This window comes from Scomber scombrus, chromosome 14 (assembly GCF_963691925.1).
Source record: "Scomber scombrus chromosome 14, fScoSco1.1, whole genome shotgun sequence".
Lineage (NCBI taxonomy): Eukaryota > Metazoa > Chordata > Actinopteri > Scombriformes > Scombridae > Scomber > Scomber scombrus.
Window position 1 is genome coordinate 13,325,397 of NC_084983.1, and position 14,676 is coordinate 13,340,072.

Below are 14,676 nucleotides of genomic sequence, written 5' to 3' on the forward strand. Positions count from 1 at the left end.
TGTGTGCGTGTGTGTGTGTTTGTGTGTGTTTAAAAACAGCTTTATATTTCTGAGAATAGCTCCTGTGCTGCTTTTAAGGAAGGTGATCAAATTCATGGGTCTGAAATGTTGTCTAATATAAGAGGAATCTTCTTCTTATAATCACATAAACGTACTGTGATCGTCTCTTAATGATGAGCAACAGGAATTGATAATATATCCTGCATTAATTCATTAAATCATCATGCATGACACATACCATTGCTGATTTGGGTGTAAATGGTCATTCACTTGTGTCTGTGTGAAGTGAAAAGGAAAGGTGATGAGAGGCCATGTTAAGAGCACAATGTGCTGCTGACAGATGGAGAGCAGCCAGAAATAATGGGAGACAGCGGGTGGAAAATTGTGCAATCCCTGGAAATTGAGCAGAAATTGAGCAGCAAAGCACGGCTGCTCCCGTGGCCCGTGAGCCATGCAGCCACAGAGGATCAGGGCCACCTCAGACAAAAGCCTAACAAGCAGGCTGTGAGAGAAAGCCACTTGGAGTGTGTGCCACTTTTCTGTCTGAAGCTGCAGATGTAACTCATTGATTATGTGGAGCACGTCACCAAATGACCCCAACAGATAATCTGTGAAGGAGGTCACGTTTTTTTTTTTTTTTTCTTTTCCAATTCCTGAATCAGAAACAAGCAGGAGCAGAGGAAGGAAGGAACAAGGGAGGAAAAAGCAGCACACTAACCTTTAATATGTGACAAGGAAAATGGCTGCGCACCAGCTCTATCTCTACAATTTTCTCCTTTCATTGAGGAAAAGTACTATTTCATTCATGCCATTTCCGTTCATTCATCAGCTGGGGCCAGCCTAGACTCACAGTGCCATCTCCACACCAACATTCTTATCAATGGAAGTGACGTCAGCACTGCCTGCAGCTGGGGGGTGGTGGTGGGGGATCACGTGGTCCGGTGAGGGTATATACAATAAAGTTGCGCTGGCCGTGGTGCTGAAAACATTCACTCAATTGTACATTAGCACCAGTGCAGCTGCTAACAAACACACCACACAACTAAATAAAGAAGCCGCCGGTTTGTTTGTTTTTTTCTTGATGTTGGTCACAGGCTGAAGAGAGAGGGGGGAAAAAGACAGAAATTCTTCAGGTGATCCACTATTCATGAAATAATCTTGGCTTTACCCGCGTTGTGAGTTTCACCACTTCCCCACCCCCCAGTGGGACTCCAGGTAAGTGGAACGAAATCTCATCCCGTTTCATTCATAAACCATCAGGACATTTCATTTTCTGATTGTTATCAATTCCATTGTTTTTAATTTGTGTTTTTTGTTTGTAAAAAAACAGGAGTGAAGTGTGTGTTATGTCTGTTGGGTGTGAAAGAAATTATTTTAAAAACTCGACTTTATCAGAGGAAATAATATGTTTGCTGCAACTGGGCGACTGTTGGTCGTGTAATTATTAAGTGCATGTGAACATTACATTAACATATATGTGACTGTTTCCCTGTCGTCATTTTTTATACCAAGTACAAAGGAATACATTTTGTAACTTAAGATAATATTCTTATAACTATTTTCCATAATTTTTTTGTTTTAATATATAATTTTTATTAAATTGAGAAATGAGCACATTTGCGACCAAACTAGTTTTTATGTATGTATTAATATGTTTAATAATAATATCAATAGCCAAAAACATTGGAATCTGTTATTCGGTATTAATTTGATTGGAATAACTGAAGATTCGATGCACTAAAATGCGCAAACAATAATGTTAAATGAACATTTCTTTGCAGGTGTAGCTCAGGAGCCCCTGTACAATTTCGGTTGAGATTTTTCAAACCTGAATATATCAAAAATCGGGTCCTTTTTTTCCCTTTTTTTAAAACGCAGCAAGATTAAAAAAAAACAATTTTCAGTCATTAATTCCTAATTAAATTAGAACCTAAACCACAGACGGCAGGCCAGCTATCTTATAAAGTAAATTTATTTCGTTTCCCACCTTCCTGATCCAGTTTATAAAAACGGAAATTGTTAAAAGATTTGGGCTGCATGCGGTGCTGTGCAGCCCAAATTTGCGCTTGTCTGCATTCCACCACTGCCATTGAGGAGAAGCATGCCCACACCACACAAGGACAAAGCCGCGTTTCTGACTGCTCCCCTCAGTTCCTTGTGCAAAAGGGCTCTATCCACTAAAAAATATCATCCAGTTAATCTACAATTTGGATGGACCACTCAGGGACCGTAGGGTTAAATAACACAACCGTAGCAACCAGCTTTACGCATGACTTCTCCGTGCGTGCCGTCTTTACAGCAGGGTCCTGGTCACATCGCTTTGACGCATGGAATACCACAGCTAGTACAGAGACAGACCTCGGATCAATTTGTATTTTCTACGTTTTCTATTAAAAAAAAAATGCTTAAAATGGCAGGTGCGCGCGCTCCGGTTGTGTTGGCTTGGAGGGAGAGGTGAGACATTTGCAAAAAAAAAAAAAAAAAACGAGACGGAAAAATCAGTGCATTTCTTTGTAATTGTTTACTCGGTTGAAACGGACGACAAAACAAAAAAGGCAGATCATGTATTGTTCAGCAGAGCGGTAGAAAGATGATAATTGGGTTAACGCACGACTACAGACTAAAAATGGCCAGTGTTGGGCTTTGTAGCGCAAATCCTGTGTGCAAATAATTACCTTCCTCTTGAAAGACATGGGCACTTTACGCGGTGAATATCGGAAGATGCACAACTGGCTGGTTTATATGGTCAGAGCAGATCTTCATCTTCATGTTTGTAGATACAACAAGGCTGCAAAGTAAAGGCAAAATAGACTTAATAAGAAATATTATAAACAAGAGCCTTTTTTCCCTGCCAAAAAAATCAGTTATGCCTGAAGAGAAAGGAAAGCGTGCAACTTTCTTTGTTGGATTTGGCTTTGCTCATTAGACTGTATTTGGCTGCGTGCTTTGTTCTCAAACGTTTGATGAATTGAACAAAAACTGTACAACAATTTTGATGTAGTGGCTTGATGGTGGAAAGGTTTATTATTTGTGAATTAGACACGGGTATTCTTGATGATATTTCAATGTTCTGGAACATCTGTGTGTGCTCTAATCCTAAATCCAGTCACTTTTTTCCTTTACCATTCATCCTCTGTATATTTTAGACTGGCCTTTTCACTGAATATCTGTAAATTGATAATTAGAGGATTAAGATATACTGATGTGGCCACTGGAATTGCACATAATCATGAAAAGAAAACAATAACATTGACTCTCATTTTTGTCTTTTGTCCTCTGCCTTCTCCCTTTCTTCTTCAGGTGCTTAACCTCCCTCCTGCCAGTTCTGCATGGTCATGACCTGTCATCACGCCCCTTCCACAGCCCACCTCATCCTATTGGTCCTGCTCATTGTCACTCCACAGCTGGCTGGCACCGCCCCTGCGTGGGTTGAGGGGGGGGAGGGAGGGGTGGAGGGGCGCACCCGGACAGACACTAAAGAGGACAGCCTCGCCCCCTCTCTCTCGCTCCCACCCCAGAGTCTCTCCAGCCCTGACAACGCAACGCTAGACCGGAGCCGGGGCCAGGGTCAAGATAAGCAATCAGATAAAGTGACGGACCCTGCTCAAGTGCTTGCTGTTCTTCTGGAGGCTCTAGACCACCCGGGGGGGAGTGAAATCCAGGTGGGCAGAAACAGAGACTGGGATTGGGAGTTGCCCTCCACTGAAGGCTTGGAGGGTGGTGAGATAAGGAGAACATGGCAGACAGAGGAAGAGAGGGGCGCTGAGGAGGAGGAGGAGGGGCGAAGGGCTGATAAGACTATTGAACAGCTAATTGTAGGCCATTTGACAGCGGCTCAGGGTGATGACTTAAAGGAAAGGGAGGTGGAGGTTGAAAACAAAAGGTCAGAGAATGATCAGGGGTGGTCTGTGGAGGATGTGGGCACCGCACCTGATGATGTAAGAGAGGAGGGAGGGAAAGAAGAAGATGAGGGGCGGGAGGAGGAATATGATTTAAACAGTTTCTTAGACAAGGCCAGATCAAGTTCCACCTCACAGGTGGATGATCTCTCTCTGCAGCGCAAAATAAGAGGCTACTTCCAAAACATTGACTTGGGTCTCCAAGATAATGAGATCCTGCCTCCTCTGAAGGGCTACAAAGCATACAACACTCAGCTAGCGCGGGCTGGAAAGAAGCAGCACTGGCAGGAGAACCAGGGCAACAGACCCATCAAGGGAGGGAATTTCATGGATGACTTTGAGGATGAAGGAGAGGAGCTGGAGGAGGAGGTTGAGGAAGAAGAGGAGAGCCTCTCCCACATGGAAGAGGAGGCGAGAGCACGAGCAGAGAAACAGGAGGTGCTCCGCCAGCAGGAGGAGGCGGAGCGAGCCAGAGAGGAGGAGCAGAGGCTGGCAGACATTGCCTCTGACATGCTGCTGCAGTACATGGGGAGGAAGCAGCAGTCCTACATGAAGCCCCGGCAGAAAAGCAGCATGGGGGCTGCCGGCAACACCGCAGAGGACAAGCGCTCCGAGGAAGTCCTCCCCGACGAAGACGACATGGACCAGCAGATGATTGACAGGCTGATTGAGATCAGCAGCAAGCTGCATCTGCCTGCCGATGACGTGATTGAGATTATTAGTGATGTGGAGGAGAAGAAGAAGAAGAGAAAAGAGTTGCAGCAGCAGCCAATTAACAGCAACCCAATCGTGCCACGCTTCAGGCCTCTGGTACCTCCTCCTTTGGCTGCTCCACCTATCTACCACTACACAGCTTCAAAAAACCCCAAGAAAGCCCCTTATAAGTACAACAAATCCATCAAAAAATGGCAGAAGGACAAAGTCAAGTCATACAAGCAGGACTATTGGTATAAGCCTCAGAAGCAGCTTGACTACTGGTATAAACCCCAGAAACAATTTTTAGCCTTCCCCTCCTATCCTTACTACCAGAAGCCATATCGAGCATACTACCCTGTTTATTTCCCATATCCCAAAGCACAATATTATGGCAAGCCCCCCCCCTCCAGAGACCAGCCATTTGGCCCTCAGGAGCTTGACCTCCAGGCCCCACGGCGCAGGCACAGGGCTGGGGGTAAGAACCGTGGACAGGCCTGGAGGCAGCAGCCAGCTCCACGCCTGCCTCTCACCCCTTATATCTCTAACTATATCCTTCCTCACCCACGGACCTACCAACCCTTACCTCCCCCCAAACCAATAACCACACCCAGGAGAGGCAGGCGACCCCCGTACTACTACCAACAAGTCACACCAGGAGATGACTATGAGGAAGATGGGCTGGTGCCTCAGCTGGACAGTGAGGAGGAACTGGAAAACTTTATTGAGAGGATCTATATGAAACGCAGAATGTATTGAGAGACTTTTTGAACATTTTGTCAGATCACAGAGACTGACAGAGGTGGGATAGATATACAGTAGCTGGAGAAAAGCTAAAAGAGGAGTGAAAAAAAAGACTGAGAGGAGACATGTTGTTTTGAGCCTGATGGGAATTTAAGGGTGAAGAAGTGAAAAGTTAGATTTATGTTGTTTTACTCACTGTGTTTTTGTTGATTTCCTCGGTCAGGGAGAGGATGAAGTTTAAGCTCCCTGTAACCATGTTCAGCCTCTTGCTCAGTTTACATTTTGAAACAGAACATACCATGGTGTATGTCTGCCTCCATTCAGGTCAATCTCTGATGCTCTTGCATATTTCAGAGTTTTCTAGAGGACACACACACACACACACAAACACACACACACACACACACACACACACACACACACACACACACACACACACACACACACACACACACACACACACACACACACACACACACACACACATTTTTGACACATTCACAAGCAGCTGTGCCCATTGTAAGAGAACCACGTTTACAACATCACTTTGTATCTTCTGTTTATATTCTGTATGTCATATTACAAAACTAAAGTAGTTTGACGACTTCTTAGCTACACAAATATAAAAATTGAACACTGCTATGTCAAAATGTTGAAAGTATATTTTTGTTGTATTTGATGTGTGTACTTTGCCTTTCTTATTCCCAATTGGATCAACTTTAAACAGCTGCAATTTGCAAAGGTGCCAAATACACACATTTCAGTGTTTTCAAACTCAAGATTCAGAGATTTTGCCTTACAAGCATCATGGTTCTATAAGGGAAATATCATATTGCATAATATTATCATCATAACCGGTCCCAATGTAGAAACCCTATGGACTCCAAAAGCACAAACTTAAACACTAAACACTTCCAACCTGGTGGTCTAAGGGTTTTCAATCATTTTGGGATCCAGAAGTTATTGTGTCAACATATTTATGGCAGATCCACCAAAATCAATATCACCACCATACAGTACTCCTTGACCTCTTAGGGAGTCTCATTTTCTCTCATCATACATCTCCAGTTAACATTACTTACCTATTTTGTGTTTTCACACATGCTTCCTTTGCAGATTTTCTTGTATCATATCCATTATCTTTAGTTTTCCTTTTATTTTCAAAAAAATACTTGAAGTCACACGATATGTTCTGCAGCCTTTTAAAAACAGATATCCACCAAGAGGCTACAAACATTTTGTTCATTTCCAGAAGAAATTCATTGAAAAGTTTCAGGCCGGGGAGTCAGGGATTGTGCTTAAACCGTTAAATGCACGTCTTTCTACTTGCATCTTAAAAAATGAACAAAAAAAAATAACAAAAAAAAGAGAAAAAATAAAACAGTCTGGAGAATTTAAGATGGTTGTCTTCTCTGAATAAACTGTGAACATAAAAATGAAAATAAATCTCAAAAGGAAGAGGGCCACTGTGTCCACAGTGAAGCCATCTGTCTTGTAAAAGGAGAGTGTTGTTGTTGATGTCACCTTTAGCATTGTAAGATGTACAGTGTGAAATAAATATGCCCGTGCAATGTGTAAATAACAGCATGATGATTACTAGTTTTGCTATATGATAAAAAATAAAAGCAATTATTTTATTAAAGTTCAGTTTTTTTAATGGCTTTTTGGAGGGTGCTATGTTGCCAATTTGGTAAGAACACTTGATTCATAAGTTATGAAACAAACTAAAATGCACAATAGAGGATTGAACTTCAGCGACAGCACGACTCACATATGTCACAGCATGAATATGGACATGAATGAATAAAAAAATCTATAGTGGGTGTTGATTATATTTGGAGACAATCAAAACATGAGGGAAACAGCAAGAATGGGAACAAAAGGGGAGGAATAACTGAAGAACAGAAACAATCCAGAAGGAGGGAGGGAAATGGTAACTGCAGTGATTGATGAGTCACATGATTGGTGGATGAGTCATCCATCTGTACACTTTATTGCGCAGGACCACACACTCACACACACCCACACCCACACACACACACACACTCACACACACACACACACACACACACTCACACACTCACACTCACACACACACACACACACACACACACACACACACACACACACACACACACACACACACACACACACACACACACACACACACACACACACACACACACACACACACACACACACACACACACACACTTTCTTTGAGCTGTATAGTAATTTAGCTGCTGGCATTCAAGATAAAGATTGAGTCATGTTCGCTCCTGCTTCGAGCCAGCCAATCGGCCGGTGGAAAGGTGTTTGGTAGATAGGTTTTGCCATATCTTGTTTTCACACCGCCTCCTCACACTCAGTTCACACGGGCAATATGCCCTTCTGCTATAATTCCTTGAAGTGCTTCTGGCTGTCGCTTGTTTGGCATCAAAACAAACCTCATGCATGTTGTCGCTGGTACAAACACTGACAGTGATTAGCAGCCTGCCAATATGGTCTGATCGCTTGTTATCTTTCCAGCTTGGAATAGTACCTTTATCTAGACTTGATTCTTGGACATCATGTTATGATTTCACATTTCTAGACACAGTTTGTACCCTCTGTATATATCCTCGCTGGATATTAATTCAGTTCATTAAAAACAACACACTGGCTTCAGACAGCTATGCTGATGGGAGAGAGACAACCCGTGTCAACAGGATATGAGAACAGCTGATGACTGACTAAGCAACTCCATCTGTAACCTATGTCAGGCAATGTAATAATATGACATATGCTGTTGTTGTGCTTTTGACAGAAAAAGTTAAAGGTCTTAAGAAGTCTTATTCCACACTATCTGACAGTATCATCATCTTCCTACTCTTTATTTAAAGATATAGTGACATATTTTTGGCCACTTGGAAGAAGCAAAAGATGTACAAACAACACTGACATATTATTACCTTTTAAGCTGATAAGACACACATATGAGCTGTTTTTGGTCTCCTGAGGGATGTATCTAGCTCTGTAGCTGCTAAATACGCCATTATGTTCACCAGCTACTTGCTAACTTTTTCAGTCTGTTGTTTGGTGGTTTCAGTCTAAATTTAATGAATTTAACTTTTAACAATGAATTTGATTTGATCTAGTGTGATTTAATTTCAGTTTAACTACATTCATCAAATAAATTGAATTCATACTTAATTTAATTAAATCTTTAATATTTAATTTATTGCCATCTGGTTGGTTTATTGATTCATTTAGAAGGATATTCCAATAAAATCTAACGTACAATGGAAACTGTGTGGCAGAAGCTGATAAAAGCAGCTAATTGTCTCAGCGATTGTTCCATGTGTGCACAGTTGTTTTAAACTAATGTCTCACAATTGATGGGTTGATGATTTGTTGATGGTAATGTGCTATGTGTAGGACTTTTAATGACTGCCCTTAGCTTGCATTACAATAATGGCTGATACATGATGCATAAACAACCTGTATAATGTCTGTGTGGTTATAATATGAAATGTCTGAGTGAATTCACTTCTCATCCTATAAAAGTTATTTGCTGAGTAAATGACACATAAGACGAGCGAACATAGCAGATTTTATTGACTAATAAAGATGAAGAATTGCATCAAGCTCATTTTATTTCTACTTCATGGATTTCTTCTTCATACATAAAGTGGATTTCACAAGTTTAACACCTGAGGCTGCAGATAAGAAGGTCTGCTCTGATAACACCTGAGGTCAACGATGCTTGCACGCTGTAGTCTATTTAAAGGGGTCTTTTCATAGACCACACCTCTTTCATACCTTGTTGCCAAGCCGTGGACAAAATGAGCATTGTTGAGATGTTGCTACTTACATCCCCACATTCATAATTCGGCGACATACTAAACAATTGAGATTTAAAAATTTCCAGCAGAATGGATAATTGTGGTTCAGGCTTTAGATCACATTACGTCCTTGTAGTATTCATTTATATTTTGCCTGGTGGGTGTGCTATAATTAAAATGCAATTTGAATTTTTCAAAGGGCTCCAACTCTAACAGGCACAAAATTTGGTATACATCCAGCTCCTGGCACAAAAGAGTCTGACAGCACAGCAATTCATCAGTAATGGCCCCAAGAAGCCCATGCATTTACAGAGGCAAAAACCGCTAGGGAAAATGTCAGCCATTAGTAGTATGAATATTGAATTAATACAGCCATAAGACCTTCAAAACTGGATTAAATAATGATCAAACATTTCTACAGCTACTGAACTTTGGCTCAACCTTCAACTTTAAATGTCAGCATGATGAATAGAATCTATATGTATATACAGTACATGCATATAAAGTACAGAGTCTACATTTGCAGTAATACAGATGTTTACACACTGAAAGTGCAAAATGACCCCATCAAATCCCAATTGTGAACACTGATACAAAAATGTCATATTAGGTTGCATGCAACTAGTTGTATCTTGTTTATGTTTTTTTTTTTTGTCTGTATAATGGTGTATTTTTATGCCCTATTTTATGGTTTTTCCTCTTTCTTTATTCACATCTTTTTGTGCGCTTGGCTCTGTGTCGAGTTGTGTAGCATCATTCTGCTGCTATGTGGGCCAGGATTCTCTAAACAAAGACATTTTGATGTGATTCAGGCTAAATTAACATAAAATTTGTCTGCTAAAAATGTTTATGCTGTACACAGCCATCATACCTTTTTGGTCATTGCACCTCTTTGTTCCTTTTCAAAGGTCACATTTTTATAACCTATTCTGCAATTTTCCTGATGTTCCTGTTCAGGCACAAACATTTTGGCCTTGTTGGAGCTCTGTTGGCCGTCTCATGTTGCTTTTAAGAACTGTCATGTCAAAGTAATGATTTCCAGACCTCTTTTGTGACTGACAAATGCTGCTAATTGGTATGTAACCTGTGACATCACCCATCTTTGTTGCAGTGTTTGTAATTGTGATTAAGTTGCCTCAGATTTTAGGGCTACCACAGCATGAAAGGATACCTTTTCTGATCTCTATAATCCTCTATATTGGACAAATTATTAGTGAAAATCTGCACAGTGCTTTCAAGTACTAAATGCAATGAGACATCAGTGAAATTTGACAAGAAATGTTGGTGCGATCCAACATTAACTTAAGTCACAGTGATTTGTGCACAAAAGGACTGAAAGAAAATCTCACAAGTGTTTTAAAGCTATTCAAATGTTGGACAGCTGTCTGAGACTTGAGGGTGTAAAAGCTGTGAGAATTCAGACCTAAAATTTGAACATTTTTAAGAAGAAGTTGAGGCATGGCAAACAGCTACATTGATACCCTGTGCTTCAAAGTGAAGGGTAAGTTACAGCATTACAAAATGTTTTAAAATGTCAACTTGAAGCATGTCAACTTGAAGCATGTCAACTTGAAGCATGCACATGATACATTTACCAGTACAACACTAGGTTTTTCTTAGCCAATAAGTGGCTGATACATTGGTGATTATTATGTATTTTCCTTCAATATGTCAATCACTGTGAAGCTCCTCAAAGTTGTTTGAACTTTCCCACAAGATGCAGCTCCTAACTTTGAAGCCTTTTTCAAATTCAAGCTTAACCTCGTGACAGCATCTCACTCCTCCCCATGTTTGTTCATTTTTTTGTCTATTAAAACCACCATTGATGAACATAATCTTTGTCACATGATATGCCTCATCAAGCATGCTTTCACCAGCCATTAGGACAACAGAGGCAGAGCTGCAAAGGCCTCTCCCTTGAAACTGCCTCCTTTGTTTATGATCTCTGCAACCCTTGTCTTTTTGCTCCCTCTACTTTCATCTCCTCTCCCTTTTCTTCATCCCGTTCTCTATCCCCATTCCCATCTCCTCCCATTTTTCCTTCAATTATCTATGCCCCCCACTCCTCCTTAATGCTCCCCAAACCCCAATCTTCCTCTCCTTTTCTTTTTTATCCTCTCTCCGTTTTTTGTTTTGTATGCAAGCCCCAAGGGAGAGAAATGGGTGAAAAGCACTCTCTCTGCACCACTGTCACAAAAGACTGGTGAGTCATCGCCACTTATGTTCCTGTCTCCGTCCTCCCACAAAAAAACACACATATACAGGAAAAACACTCAAATTACTCCCTACCTGCCGTGCACTTACAGGAAGACACGTACTGGCACACACATTAGCGAGTGCGCTGGCACCATTTAGTGACACACAAGCACAAGCACACACACACACACATTCCACAGCTCTTCAAAACGACCCTGACATTAAAACCCCAGTCACATACTGTAATTTAGTTGATAATTGTGGTTGAAAATGGCGCTCATTGATGCGTTTTGTGTCTGCTGCCTATCATATCTTACAGGATTATTTGGAGTTTGTAAAGGCAAATTCACATCAATGGAGACATTAGCGTGCAAGAAGATAGAGGTAAATAGAAAGCAAGAGATGCTCCTGGACTATAGGAATGAGAAAAAAATCCAATGGCAGGTGGACAAAATGGACAAACAGTGACAAAGAGACAGGGGGGAGATGAGAGTAAGATAAACATTTCCTGGGTTACTGATGTGGTTTTGCACATCTGACTTGTCCACCTATGAATTTACGAGCCATAAGGAAAACGCTCTCCCTCCATCTGCTGGAAGAATGAGTCACTTACAGTGCAGGCGTGATGCCTCTGTGTGCACAAGATGGCAGTCCTGCTGTCACCAGTGAAAACAGAGATGACACATATTGACACATTAAGGTTGTCTTTGGCCGCATCTCTAAAATGTGCATTTCATCTGTTTGGATTTCTTATTGTCAGTCTATTAAGATTTGATTTTGTTTTTCAATGAATCAGTCCAAGACTGCAAGTAATGCTTATTCTATTATTAATTAATCTGATGTTTGTTTTCTAAATTAATTGAGGAATTGAAAATGTTAGAAAATTGGTGTGAAATGCCCATCAGATTTTACTTAAGCCTCAGTTGATGTCATCATTATGTTTCTTTTGTTCAACTAACGGTCAAAAACTCAAGCATTTTTCTGTTAACAATCAGAAAAGCAGAAAATCCTTACAGATAAGAAACTGGAACGAGAGAATGTTTACAATAATTGCTTGAAAAATGACTCAAACAACTCCAAATAGATCACAAATAAATGTTTTGTCTTCTGTCAATCAACTGATTAATGAATCAAATAATGGTTTCAGGTCTAAAGCAGTAAAAAGATGACAACTGTCCTGCATTAGAAGTGACATTTTTGAAAGTCAAAAGAAATGTATTTCACTGTAATAATACAATACAATTTGCTTAATAAAGCGATTGTGTTTTTAATAACAACATTATTGAAGGTAGTAATTAGGTTGTAGGAATGCTGTATGGAACAGCCAACTTGGAGAATTTATATTTCTTTGTTGTTGTTCTGTGGAAGTTTAGTCATGTCTAAGCAGATTCCATTGCAGAGAAACCAGAGCCCTCAGCTTATTACTCTTTACAGAAACCTGCTTGTGAGCTATTCAGACACATCAAATATTGAAAGCCTGGAGTTTCCGTTTCACACACAGCGAGGGAGGGCAGAGAGTGCAGAGAGTTACACAGAAGGAATAGCAGGCAAGAGGCAGAGAAAGAGAGAGGGAAAAGTCAAAGAACGGTGGGATTAAGAGGAAATAATGCATCAGGCACCCTGGGAGGGAGACACATGAGCAGCGATGGAGGGAGAGAGGGAGGAACAGCGAGAGTGCACCCAAAGGTAAGGCAAGGAGGGTCTGAATATTCGTACCTAATCAGGCGCTCGTCTCGAGTGTAACAATTGATCCTCAGTTGGTGAGATCAGCCAAAGATGGATTGATTGATAACCCTCTTGTCAGGAGGTTAAGAGGGCATGTTTCTTAATTCTGCCTCTTCTCTCTCAAACCTCAGTGGGACGACTTTTACCCAGGTTGACACACTGACTCAGAACTGCGGTGAGGAGCCCCAAAACCTCCAGGAAGAGGAGGATGAGCAGGCTGACAGTGGAGTTTGTGATGGAGAGGTAGAGGCCAGTCAGGTCAGATCTGAGAAGAAAAATTCAAACTAAATCAATTTTATAATATATATATCGTACAACTACATCAACCAGAGTTAATTTAACACAAAGACAATATAATAGATTTCTGTTCTAAATTTTGCTGTGTTCCTTTGGATGGTGTAACTGATGAAGGTTGGGAAGGATGTATGGATCAGTGATGCAGAGACCTCACCACAAGAGACTCTGATAGCCACAAACACACAGGATGATGCTGACTGCCTCTCATCATGCCACCTGCCAACAACAGAGGAAGAGGTGATCCCCCTTTCGGTGTCACCTCATCCCTCCAACATACACAGTAAGCCTCTCTCACACACACACTATGTAAATGAGGCTATTTACTGTAAACGTGTGTTTCTGTTAATGTTGCTTTTGTATTTGTGTGTTCACAGATCGCCCATCTGAACCCTGCTGGTATTGCCTGAGATCTCTTGACTCTGAGTATAGTCCAAAAACTCCTGAACAGGTTGCAACATTTCTCACTAAAAAACATTATGTCACTTAGAGCTGCTCGGATGTTTACACTGAGAATACACTAAATAGCTGTGTCAGCTAATTTTCTTTATTACACTAACATCTGAATTGATTTCTAATGATAATTCATTCAATCATGGTAATCATTATAATAAAAATAGGTTTGTTACTTGTAGAAGTTTTACAAGATGTGTATCAGCTAGAATTAATGGTTCTCAAATCTGCTGAAAAGAACAGAGCAAAGTGATAAGATTACAAGTGACGGTAAAAAATACTAAGTACTGAACACTGGGATGGGATAAATGATACATATTTTAGAGATACTACATATTCATAAATCTTGCAGTTGGTGCACAAAAACATTTAACTTTTTAAAGCCCTGCCATGGAAGAAATGACTTCACAGAGGGCTGGACGAAATTTCAGTACGATAATCTTCTTCTCTTCCGAATTGTCTCATTAGAAAACGATGTTATAACTGTTGTTAGTGTTACTAAAATCAAATAATTTTCTTATGAACTATTCATTATACTGCTCTAACAATTTAAAAAAGTCAAAAATGACAAAAAAGAAAAAACAATTGTGTAAACTGGAACTTGCAGTATCGTCTAGATTCATAAGGACAATATAATCATTTTTTTGAAGTCGTCCATTGAGAATTATATCAATGAGGTTTTTTTTTCATAGAACTGTGCTTGACATATTCCGTCCAATATATCTGTCTTAATGTAGTGCACAAGTTAGAAACTATTCAAAGTGAGTATAGCCTATCTCAGCAAAATCAGCATTGTTCATGCATTGTCTGTGGAGCAGCTTCAAATGATGTCATCCATACACTCTGTC